The sequence below is a fragment of the Triticum dicoccoides genome, chromosome 2A (genome assembly GCF_002162155.2).
Source record: "Triticum dicoccoides isolate Atlit2015 ecotype Zavitan chromosome 2A, WEW_v2.0, whole genome shotgun sequence".
Lineage (NCBI taxonomy): Eukaryota > Viridiplantae > Streptophyta > Magnoliopsida > Poales > Poaceae > Triticum > Triticum dicoccoides.
Window position 1 is genome coordinate 370,374,656 of NC_041382.1, and position 13,036 is coordinate 370,387,691.

Consider the following 13,036-nt stretch of genomic DNA (forward strand, 5'->3'; position numbering starts at 1 on the left):
CCTGTCCTTTGCCACAAATGAACTGGACTACCTTGCTGCACTTTAATTACCGTTACCATTACTTGCTCGTTACCAATTATCTTGCTATCAAACTACCTGCTACCGACAATTCAAGTGCTTGCAGAAAATACCTTGCTGAAAACCACTTGTCATTTCCTTCTGCTCCTCGTTGGGTTCGACACTCTTACTTATCGAAAGGACTACGATTGACCCATGTACTTGTGGGTCATCAAGGGGGGCTGCCAGGTGCCCACAAGACACGATGGTGCGCTAGGCCCCAGACGCGCCCTAGTGGGTGGTGGGCACCCTGGCCCACCTCCGGTGCCCATCTTATGGTATATAAGGTCTTTTGACCTAGATAAAAACAAGGAGAGCACTTTCGGAAGGAGCGCCGCTGTCTCGAGGCGGAACTTGGGCAGGAGTACTTTTGCCCTCTTCTGGACCAATTCCGCCGGGGGAACTTCCCTCCCGGAGGGGAAAATCGAAGCCATCGCCATAACCAACAACCCTCTCATCCGTGGGAGGCCAATATTCATCAACATCTTCGACAACACCATCTCATCTCAAACCCCAGTTCATCTCTTATGTCCAATCTTTGTACCAGTATCTTAGATTGGTACATGTGGGTGACTACTAGTGTTGATTACATCTTGTAGTTGATGCCATATGGTTTATTTGGTGGAAGATTATATGTTCAGATCCATTATGCTATTGAATACCCCTCTAATCTTGAGCATGAATATTATTTGTGAGTAGTTTACTTTGTTCTTGAGGCCACGGGAGAAGTCATGTTGCAAGTAATCATGAGAATTTGGTATTCGTTCGATATTTTGATGATATTTATGTTGTGATTCCCTTAGTGGTGTTATGTGAACATCGACTACATGAAACTTCACCATCTTTGGGCCTAAGGGAATGCATTGTGGAGTAGTTATTAGATGATGGGTTGCTAGAGTGACAGAAGCTTAAACCATAGTTTATGCGCTATTTCGTAAGGGGCTGATTTGGATCCACATGTTTAATGCTATTGTTAGATTTTATCTTAATACTTTTCTCGTAGTTGCAGATGCTTGCGAGGGAGTTAATCATTAGTGGGAGGCTCTTTCAAGTAAGAACAACACCTAAGCACCGGTCCACCCACATATCAAACTATCAAAGCAGCGGACGTGAATCAAACCAACATGATGAAAGTGATTAGATGAAATTCCCATGCGCCCTCAAGAATGCTTTGGTTATTATCTGAGACCATTTCGGCCTGCCCTTTGCCATCAATAAGGATTGGGATACCTTGCTGAACTTATTGTTACTATTGTTACTTGTTACTTGCTACAAATTAGCTTGCTACCAAATTACTTGTTACCGACTATTTCAGTGCTTGCAGAAATTACCTTGCTGAAAACCACTTGTCATTTCCTTCTGCTCCTTGTTGGGTTAGACACTCTTACTTAACGAATGGAATATGATTGATCCCCTATACTTACGGGTCATCACACCCCATGGGATGACTAGATGTTGATGTCCCATGCGCAAAGATGAGGTCTGATCAGCCTATGTTATCCCCACACCCCGAAAGGGGGAGTGAGTGATTTTTGTTTCTCACCTCATCCGAGGTCTCGGCTTCCCTCTCCATCCCTTCTTACAGGGTCTCATGTTTTTCTATGGGCTCCAGTTCCAGCACCTAGCCCCGAACTCAATCCTCCACATCGCCACCTACATTACCTTCCATGAGGCCTTCCACCGCATGGAGCCCCACTTCGTGATCTGGCCGAAGTTGTTATGCGTTAAGCCGGACAACAGTGACTCTAATCTTGTGGAGTATGGTGGGGCCATGATGAGAAAGGTCCCCATGGTATCTTGGCCCGAGGGCACATTTATCGAGATTGTCAAGCTTTGACAAGATGAATGGTTTTACATGTCCGACATGCCATCATGGAAGCATGAGGGGGTCCCCGCCTTCTCGGCGGCGCCCCTACAACGGTTGCACTCCTGGACCGACAAGAACCTCGACCGGGGGAGGTGGAGGAGCTCCAGCACAAGGTCAAGGCCATCGGCAACACGGGTGTCACCTTAGTGGATGTAGTCCATGTGATGCTCCATTGCCAGATCCCGCCCCTCTAAGCCTGAGCTATTCCAATGTGGGGGGGTGAAGAAGACCAGGGCAAAGAACTTGGCCATCCAAGACAGTGCCTTGGATGCCCCTACCGAGAGTCAAGAAAGCTTACCCTATGAATCCAACTCCGACCAGTAGGAGGATTCCAGCCATGCATGCATGCTAAAACTTAGGGCGCTAGCACTTCATTTATTTATGCTCAAGGTCTGCGCCTGGCACTGTAGAAAGGGTTACATGCCTTGCCGGCAAGGCTTATACAAAAGGTGGTTTGCCGGGAGGCCCAACAACTGCGCCTCATGGGTAAAACTTATGAAGATGTTCGATGTTCCAGGAGTTGCTCACTGGAATACCATCTTCGGTCTCCAGGCGGACTGCGCCAGGCCTGGTGACTCGCATTACCTAATAAGGGCCTTCCCACTTCGGCGTCAACTTGTTGGAATTCTTGGCCGACTAAACGTGCCGAAGAATAAGGTCACCTTCCTCAAAACTTCAGGCATGAACCTTGCTGCTATGGTAGGGGCGCAAGGCTTGCTGGTAGCATGCAGCTCGCACAGTCGCCCGAAGACGATCTTCCTCAAGGAGCATCGCTTCATCTTGTCGCAACTGCTCTTGCTCGAGCTCATCATAAGCGAGCACTCGAGGTGACCCGTATGTGTGTTCCGTGGGGAGAACTGCTTCTGCCACGTATACCAGGGCAAAGGGTGTCTAGTCCGTGGCTCGATTTGGCATCGTTCTAATCAACCAAAGAACCGCCGGTAACTCATCAATCTAGCACCTTCCACACTTGTGCAGCCTGTCAAAAGTCTTTGTTCTCAGGCCTCGCAGTACTTCAGCATGCCCTCTCCGCCTTGCCGTTGCTCCGTGGGTGCGCCACTAAAGCGAAATAGACCTTGCTGCCGAGGTCCTGGATGTACTGCGTGAAGGTGCGGCTTGTGAACTGTGTGCCGTTCTCGGTGATGACCCTGTTCGGCACACAAAAATGGCAAACTAGCCCCTTGAAGAACTTGACGGCTGACTGTGATGTCACCTTCCTCACTGCTTCCACTTTGGGCCACTTTGTGAACTTGTCGATTGCGACGTACAAGTACTCAAAGCCCCCGACAGCGCGGGGGAAGGGGCCCAGTACGTCGAGCCCCCAGACCGAAAATGGCAAAGAGAGAGGGATTGTTTGAAGGGCTTCAGCTGGTTGATGAAGCTTCTTTGAATGGAACTGGCAAGCTTCACACTTGGTTACTAGTGCAGCTGCATCCTGGAGGGCTATGGGCCAAAAGAAACCTTGCCGGAATGCCTTGCCGGCACTGGCTCTCGACCCTATGTGGGAGCCACATACGCCTCTGTAGCGACCCGACCTCAGACGGTCAAGTCTCTGTGCTTCAGTGTCATCCCTGGATCGGTAATGCTGACACACACAGTACTCGAAGGATTTATAATAGAGTAGCAATCACACACTTATTACATCAAATGTCTCAAAAGAGAACTTATTACAATAAATATGGCTTAAGGCCATCTAATTAAGATAACAACGGAAGACTTGGAAGATAAAGCGAGTCCATCAACTCCAATGGCATAGCGGAGTGCACGACAAAAGACCTAGCGCACCTTACTCTTCGTATGAAAAGTCTGCAACATGATATGTTGCAGCCCAAAACGGGTCAACACATGGAATATGATGGCAATATAACACAAGAGAGCAATGAACAGATAAATGCTATCACTACATGCATATATGGCTGGTGGAGGCTCTATGGTTATATTGTTTTGCGAAAAGCCAAATTTTCCCTACAACAAAGGAATATATGTTATTTAGCTATCATGGTAGTTGAAACATTGAGAAGGTTCCTCCAACTCAATCCCAATTAAAGTAGTCATTAACATCCCAACAAATTAATTTAGAGTGATGAGATCAAATCAATAATTCTAGTACCAGATACTCAAGATGTCCATAACTAGGGACACGGCTAACCATCATTAGTTTATACACTCTGCAGAGGTTTGCACACTTTTCCCCACAAGACTCGATCTCCTCCGTTGGATTTCTCGCACTACAGGGTGTTTGAGAAAACAGATGACCGAGACATAGTCTTTTAGAAGCATTAACTCTTTACTCTAGGTGGACAGTTACACCTACTTTCCCCTACATCTGCTAGCCGACCACTGAAAGAGGTCACGCAACCTACTCAACTATGCCAGAGCCCATAATGGCTTGTGGCTGCACACAGAAGTTTCTAGCATGAATAATCTTATCATCCCTTTGAGCCTGGGTGGCGGACCGTAGGATGATCACACGGGTACTCCGGGATATCCTTGGACAACACTGGATTCTCCAGGTGCCCACAAGCAATCCACCCAGATGTGTATTAAAGTTGCCACCTTAAGTTCAACCATTAATTAACAACTCACATCTGTCATGGAAACACTCAAACCCAATCCACCTCTACGGCATAGCATGGCAAAATAAGCATAACATAGAAGTAACTCCCAAGGGTTTGATAATAAAACAGGTAATAGGTTCTACCACATCATCCACTTCCCAGACCCACATGTTAAGAGATCCTACTCATGTAATGTGTGTGGGTTGAACTAATGCATAAAAACTAGGCAATAAAGGGGTATGATCAAAGTTTTACTTGCCTTCCTGACGATTTGCAAATCCTAAAGACTCGTAGTAGCACGCTTCGCACTCCGGGAATTCTATCGCAAAAAAACAATAGCATACATAAGCACTCAAGCAAAGATGCAAGGGTAAAACTCAAATAAGAAGATCTAACGAGAAAGTTCAACTGAAGAACTCCGGTTTGCAAAAATAATCAAATCAAACAAAGCAACGAAACTCAAACTACGAAAGAAACAAGATTCGATTACTAATCTAGACTAAAGTAAAATTTTACAGTACCAAAATCTTGTTCAAGTTGTTAAACAAAAAGAGGACTTCGAGACGAAGATCTAGGCACTTGTTTCACCTAATTTGGATAAACGAGCGAACAGATATACTAAAATGAAGATTAGGACAGAAATCACGATCAAAAATAATCGCGGAAAAACCCTGGGAAAAAATGAGACGAACAGGCTAACAAACAGATGTTCGCTGTCTGCGGCTAACTAACGAACAGCGTTCGTTAAAATGAACATACGGGTGAACGTCCGAGATTTAACTAAACCGAAGAAAAACCGAATGAAACCGATCTAATAAAAAAACAAATCTAGGGTTTTTCTAAAAAAGAAAGAACCGGGGTTAACCGAAGAAAACCGACCGGTCAACGGCGGGGTCAATGGCGAGGTCTGACGCGGCGGCGGCGGCTCCGGCGACGGCGCGAGCTAGGGTTTGGGCGACGGGGCTGGCGGCATGGGCCTTCAGGGCAGCCGGATCGGGAGGGTCCTAAAGGCCGCGGGCGCAGTGTCCTGGACGGATACGGCCCGTTAGGTCGGTGACTTTTTTTATAAATCCTGACATGGAAAAAGAATAAAAGAAATACTAAACAGAGTCCAAAAATTCTGAAATAAATTTTCACGGTCCTCTAATAATATTGCACACGAAGTGAACATTTATTTGGGCCTCTAATGTAATTTTGAAAAACACATTTTTTCCTAATTCAAATAAAATAGCAACAAAAGTCCAAAAAAATATTTATTGGATTTTAATATTTTCCTCCAATATTCCCTTTATTTTGGAGAAGTCATATTATCTCCTCTCATATATTTTAATATGAAATATTTTCGGAGAGAAAAATAATTAAAACCAAAGTGATCCTTGTTTCGATATTTGATAAAATTCAAATATGAAAAACGTGAAATCCCCAACTCTCTCCGTGGGTCCTTGAGTTGCTTAGAATTTTGAGGATCACAAAGCAAAAAAATGCAGTAAAATATTATATGCATGAGTGACCTATGTATAACATTCCAAATTGAAAATTTGGGATGTTAGACACCTGCCCCCCTTAAGATGAATCTCGTCCTCGAGATTCGGGTTGGCTAGAAAATAGGCATGGGTGGTCTTTGCGTAGATCATCCTCTCGTTCCCAGGTGGCTTCATCCTCGGTATGGTGGCTCCACTGGACTTGCAAAATTTAATAACCTTGCTGTGGGTAACTCGGCTGGCAAACTCGAGAATCTTGACTGGTTTCTCCTCATAGGCCAGATCACTATCCAACTAAATTGCTCCCAGGGGCACTGTATCTCTCATAGGAATCTCGGCCATCTCTGCATGGCACTTCTTCAACTGGGAAACCTGAAACACATCATGAACTCCGGACAGTCCTTCGGGTACCTCCAACTTGTAGGCTACCTCTCTCATATGTTCCAAAACATGGTATGGTCCTACAAACCTTGGGGCTAACTTTCCCTTAACTCCAAAATGTTTTAGCACCTCGCAATGGTGACATACGGAGATATGCTCTATCTCCAATTTCATAGACTACCTCCTTGCGTTTTGAGTCTGCATAGCTCTTCTGTCTGGACTGAGCTACCTTCTTTCTATCTCGAATCAGCTTAACCTTCTCTTCAGAATCCTTAATCAAATCTGGTCCAAACAACTGACAGTATCCAACTTCATCCCAAATCAACGGTGTCCGACATATTCTTCCATACAGGGCTTCGAACGATGCCATCTTCAAACTAGCCTCGTAGCTGTTGTTGTATGAGAACTCCGCGTAGGGCAAGTTGTCATCCCAACTAGATCCATAGTCTAGCGCACAAGCTCTCAACATGTCCTCTAGAATCTGATTGACTCTCTCGGTTTGTCCATCTGTCTGTGGATGAAAAGCGGTACTAAAATCTAGCCTGGTACCCGAGGTCTGGTGCAGCTGGTGCCAAAACTTTGAAGTAAACTGCGTTCCTCTATCTGATATGATGGTCCTTGGAACTCCATGCAGACATACGATCCTGGTCATATATATCTTGGCGAACTTCGCACTGGTATAAGTGGTCTTCACGGGGATAAAGTGAGCTACTTTGGTCAAACGATCCACCACTACCCAGATAGAATCATATCCCGGCCGGGTCCTGGGTAATCTGGTGATAAAATCCATGCCAAGCTTGTCCCACTTCCATTCGGGTATCGGCATAGGCTGTTGTAATCCTGCTGGCTTCTGATGTTCTGCCTTCACTCTCTGACATATATCACACATGGCTACATACTCGGCAATGTCCTTCTTCATTCCAGTCCACCAGAAACGCTCCTTCAAATCCAAATACATCTTGGTGTTTCCGGGGTGTATCGAGTATGGTGAGTCATGAGCTTCCTGTAGTATCAACTTCCTGATCTCGGCATTATTAGGCACAAAAATACGGTCCTCAAACCACAAGGTGTCGTGCTCATCCTCATGGAAACCTTTGGCTTTACCTTCACTCATATTCTCCTGTATCTCGGCAATTTCTTTGTCATCCTTCTGAGCTTCTTGAATCTTTCCCAATAATGTCGACTGAACTTCCGTTGTTGTAACCAAACCTCTAGGAACTATCTCCAAATGAAGCTCCCTGAGATCTTCTGCTAACTCCTTTGGCAATCCTTTGCTTACGAAGGTATTGACATAACTCTTCCAGCTCAAAGCGTCTGCTATGATGTTGGCCTTGCCGGGAAGATAGTGCAACTTCATATCATAATCCTTTATGAGCTCCAACCATCTCCTCTCCCTAAGATTCAAATCCTTCTGAGTAAAAATGTACTTCAAACTCTTGTGATCTGTGTACACATCACAACGGTTTCCAATAAGAAAATGTCTCCAGGTCTTGAGTGCATGTACCATAGCTGCTAACTCCAAATCATGGGTACACTTGGAAATCCTTACATATATCTAGCAGAATCAACACTGGGGCCATAGACAAACGTTTCTTCAAATCCTGGAAACTTTCTTCACATTCTTCAGTCCAATGGAACTTGGTGTCCTTCTTGAACAACGCCGTCATGGGCTTCGCAATCTTAGAAAAATTCTCAATGAATCTCCGGTAATATCCCGCGAGTCCAAGAAAACTGCGGATCTCTCCAACTGAGGTGGGTGCCAACCACTCAGTGACTTACTGAACCTTGGTAGGGTCTACGGCTATACCCTCTCTTGATATAACATGTCCAAGGAATCCTACTTCCTTCAACCAAAACTCACATTTGCTAAACTTGGCGTATAACTGATGTTCCCTGAGCTTCTCAAGAACTAAACACAAATGCTCCTTATGCTCTTCGTCATTCTTCGAGTATACCAAGATATCATCAACGAACACCACGCCAAACTTATCTAGGAACTCTATGAACACCTTTTTCATCATACTCATGAAATAGGCAGGGGCGTTAGTCAATCTGAATGACATAACCGTATACTTGTACAACCCATACCTGGTGGTGAAAGTTGTCTTAGGTACATCTTGTTCTCGAATCATCAGCTGGTGGTATCTTGATCGAAGATCGATCTTGGAAAAGACTTTTGCTCCTTGCAACTGGTTAAACAGACCGTTGATCATCGACAGTGGGTACTTGTTCTTGATTATTACTTCATTCAATGCTCAATAATCAACCACCATTCTCAGAGACTTGTCCTTCTTCTCAACCAGGAGCACTGGGGCTCCCCGTGGTGACGAACTTCGTCGAATGTAACCTTTCTCCAATAACTCCTCAATCTGTTTCTTAATCTCCTCCAGATCATTTGCGGGCATCCGGTATGGTCTCTTTGATATTGGTCTGGTGCCTGTCAATAACTCTATCAAAAACTCAATGTCTCGAATCGGGGGCATGCCTGGTAGTTCCTCTGGAAATACATCTGGGTAATCCTTCACTACAGGCACTTCCTCCTGAACAACTCCCGAGATGGAATTTACGTGAGTACTCTTAGGAGTATACCTGGATACATACTTAATCTTTTTCCCTTCCGGTGTGGTGAGCAAAATTGACTTACTGGCGCCATCGATGTTTCCTCCATACATCGATAGCCAATCCATACCGAGTATCGCATCCAATCCTTGGGATTCCAAAATTATCAAGTCTAAGGGGAAAACTTGCCTACCTATGATCAATGGCATCTGAAAACATCCCTGACTAGCCATATACTCTGCTCCTGGTGAGCTTACTAACATGGGTGTCCTAAGTACCTTGGTGGGCAACTTATATTTATCCACGAATCCCCTTGAAATGTATGAATGTGATGCACCAGTATCAAAAAGAACTATTGCGGTAAATGACTTAACCAAAAACTTACCGACAACTGCATCAGGCTGCTCTTCAACCTCCTCCACATTCGCGTGGTTCACTTGTCCCTTGTTTAATGGGTTGGGCTTCTTCCCAGAGCTTCCATTGCCATTCCCATTCTTTGCTTCAGAACACTCGGTGGCGTAGTGTCCAGTCTTCTCGCACTTGAAACAAGTAATGTGACTCAGGTCCTTCTTGGCGGGCGTTGCTGGGTTAGAGCGGTTCTGATTGCTGCCTGCTCCACTCCCATTTCCATTCCTAGGGCCGTGGTGGTTATGCGGAATTCATCCATTATGGTTTGGTCTCCATGGTTATGGGTAAATCCTCTCGGGTTCGGGGTGAAACTGCATGCTCATCTCATCATTTAGCCCTTCCATAAATTTCTCCTGCTTCGCGGCATCTGTGGCCACATCATTAGGGGCATAGCGAGATAACTTACTAAACTCCTCCACATACTGCCCCATAGTATGGTTGCCCTGGTGTAAGTTGCGAAACTCACGCTTCTTCATGCTCATAGCTCTAGTTGAGACATGGGCGGTGCGGAATGCTTGCGGATACTGCTCCCATGTAACATTGGCTAAGGGAAAGTGGCTGTGTAATTCTACCACCATGCAGCTGCGGGTCCATCCAATTGGTGTGCGGCAAAACGCAACTTCTCAGCATCTGTGCAACCGGCAGTGGCTAACTCCCTTCCAATCCTTTGTAGCCAATCATCCACAACTATGGGCTCGGTGCTACTGGAAAACACCGGTGGTTGTAACCTCAGAAAGTGGGCTAAGTTGTCAACTTGAGGTGGTGGCGGTGGGTTGTTGTTGTTGTTGTTGTTGTTGTTGTTGTTGTTGTTGTTGTTGTTGCTGTTGTTGTTGCTGTTGTTGTTGTTGCTGTTGTTGTTGTTGTTGTTGTTGTTGTTGTTGTTGTTGTTGTTGCACTGATTCTGAACTAGCAACTGCATGAGTGTATTCTGCTGGTAGATCAACTGAGTGAGCTCCGGTGGGAAAGCAAATCCGGGGTCATGTCTCGGAGGCATCTGATGGGTTTAGAGGGGATATATTAGAATAGAATGAGGTCTAATGAGAAAGCACTATCCATATGCACATGAAACAAACACAATCATATCATATCACTCAATCAATCAAGCAAGGGCATACAATCGATCTAACTATCGTTACAATGCTCGTACTACTAATATTTACATGGGGGAATACTACTAGTAACATGGTGGTCTACTAGAAATTTTGATCGGTGGAAGACTCCATGATATCTGCTCCAGCTTCGTCTTCATAGTCATCATCACTACCATCGGGGTCGGAGTCGGTGTCGTCGATGATGATGTAGTCTTCAGAACGAATCTCCTTAGGTTCGTCATCTTCTCCTCCTGGTGCGGGGTCTCCCATGAAAACTCCTAGCTTCCTTGTCAGGTTGTCATTCATCTCCACAAGTATCGTCATTTCCTCCTCATATCCATCATGTGTAGACTTGAGATCCTCTTCTAGCTCTGTGATCCTAGTCATCGCCTTCTTCGAATCTATCATGCATGCGCATATCTGGTTCTCCTAGTGACGTATGATAGAGGCAAAGGTGTCCCGTCTTTCGATGAGATAGTGGCTATCGTTTTAGAGGAAGTCGACTTTGATGATCCGACTACGAACGTGCGAGGACGTCGCGCATTAGCAATCGCTAAACCAACTCCGAGGGGTTATTGACCACGCCGGAGCACGATCAACCTGACCACAAGGGCCTGTTTCCTATGAGCAAACGAAGAACAATCAAGAAACTAAGATTGCAATCTGGATATTGCGAATATAAGATGAAAGCTTTATTGATCAAGGTGGGGTTCTGTGACGTCTTGGTCTGGTTGTTGGACACAAATGAAGTACGAGAAGTTGCAGCTATGGCGAACTTTTAATCTAAACAAAACCCAAAGTCTAAACGACGCCCTAAGGGCTGTATATATGGAGGAAGAGGCGGAAATTTCGTGGCCCTTGGAGGAGGGGTCCGAAACCAACCCTAACTCTTGTTTCCCCACACATACGGACTCTAAAAAAATCATATACTTAAGTATTTCGAAAATACATGGGCCTGGCCCAATAATAAGGTGACGCAGCACCTAAAATAGCTTCTGGACGAAATTTATGAAGTGGCATCTTGTATATTTCGTCCAAGGCTTCATGCACTCCTTATGGTGGCTTCAAAGTCCTGAAATCATCACTTGTAACTCCGTTCTGGATCCCCTTGCGCATGCCATCATCTCCATGCTTGAACTTGTTCCAAGGTTCATCTTTCTTGTCCAAGCTAGGCCCTTCATTTGTAAGCAAGACAAATGTATCAAATTTAGGCAGCATCATATTCTCACGAACATTAGAATCGTTACCAAGAAACGAAAGTACCTGATAATTCAATTGGCGTGCGCGAGCTCTAGTAATTGGTCCAGTATGTATAGCAGCAGGGGCTGTGGGTGTAACAATGGTATTGATGTCCTCATCATCCTCCCCTTCTTAAAATGAAGTCGTCCTCGACGAAAGTTCATCGTCCTCACCCAAATAAGGCTTCAAATCTGCAATGTTAAAAGTGGGACTAACCCCAATATCTGCAGGCAGCTCAAGTTTATATGGATTATCATTTATTTTCTCTAACACCTTAAAAGGACCATCAGCACGTGGCATTAGCTTTGATTTGTGCAAATTAGGAAATCTATCCTTACGCAAATGTAACCAAACAAGATCTCCAGGTGCAAACACAACATGTTTTCTACACTTATCTCCAGCAAGTTTATACTTAGCATTCATACGCTCAATATTTTCCTTAGTTAACTCATGCATTTTTAAAATCAATTCAGCACGTTCTTTAGCATCAAAATTAACCTTCTCCGAAGATGGAAGAGGCAACAAATCAATAGGTGCACGAGGTAGGAAACCATACACAATTTCAAAAGGGAACATCTTAGTAGTAGAATGCAATGAACGATTATAAGCAAATTCAATATGAGGCAAGCATTCTTCCCACATTTTCTTGTTATTCTTCAAAACAGCCCTAAGCATAGTAGACAATGTTCTATTGACTACTTTAGTTTGTCCATCAGTTTGGGGGTGACAAGTAGTACTAAAAAGCAGCTTAGTCCCCAACTTAGCCCATAAACATCTCCAAAAGTGGCTAAGAAATTTAGTACCACGATCTGAAACAATAGTATTTGGCACACCATGCAAGCGAATAATTTCACGAAAGAACAAATCAGCAACATTAACAGCATCATCGCTTTTATGACATGGTATAAAGTGTGCCATTTTCGAGAACCTATCCACGACAACAAATATGCTATCCCTCCCCTTCTTTGTTCGAGGTAAACCTAAAACAAAGTCTAGAGATATATCCTCCCAAGGAACACTAGGTACAGGCAAAGGCATATATAAACCATGAGGATTAAGTCGCGATTTAGCTTTTTGACACGTAGTGCAGCGAGCAACAAAGCGCTTGCCAAAAGAAATGTGTAGCAAGTATATCCTCCGTCTTCTTGACGCCAAAGTGTCCCATTAATCCTCCTCCATGCGCCTCCTGCAACAACAAAAGACGAACAGAGCTAGCTGGAATGCATAGCTTGTTAGCACGAAACACAAATCCATCGTTAAGAACGAACTTGTTCCAAGTTCTCCCTTCCTTTAAATTCTGCAATACATCTTTGAATTCAGCATCATGCACATATTGATCTTTGATGGTCTCCAAACCAAATATTTTAAAGTCAAGTTGTGAAAGCATAGTATAAC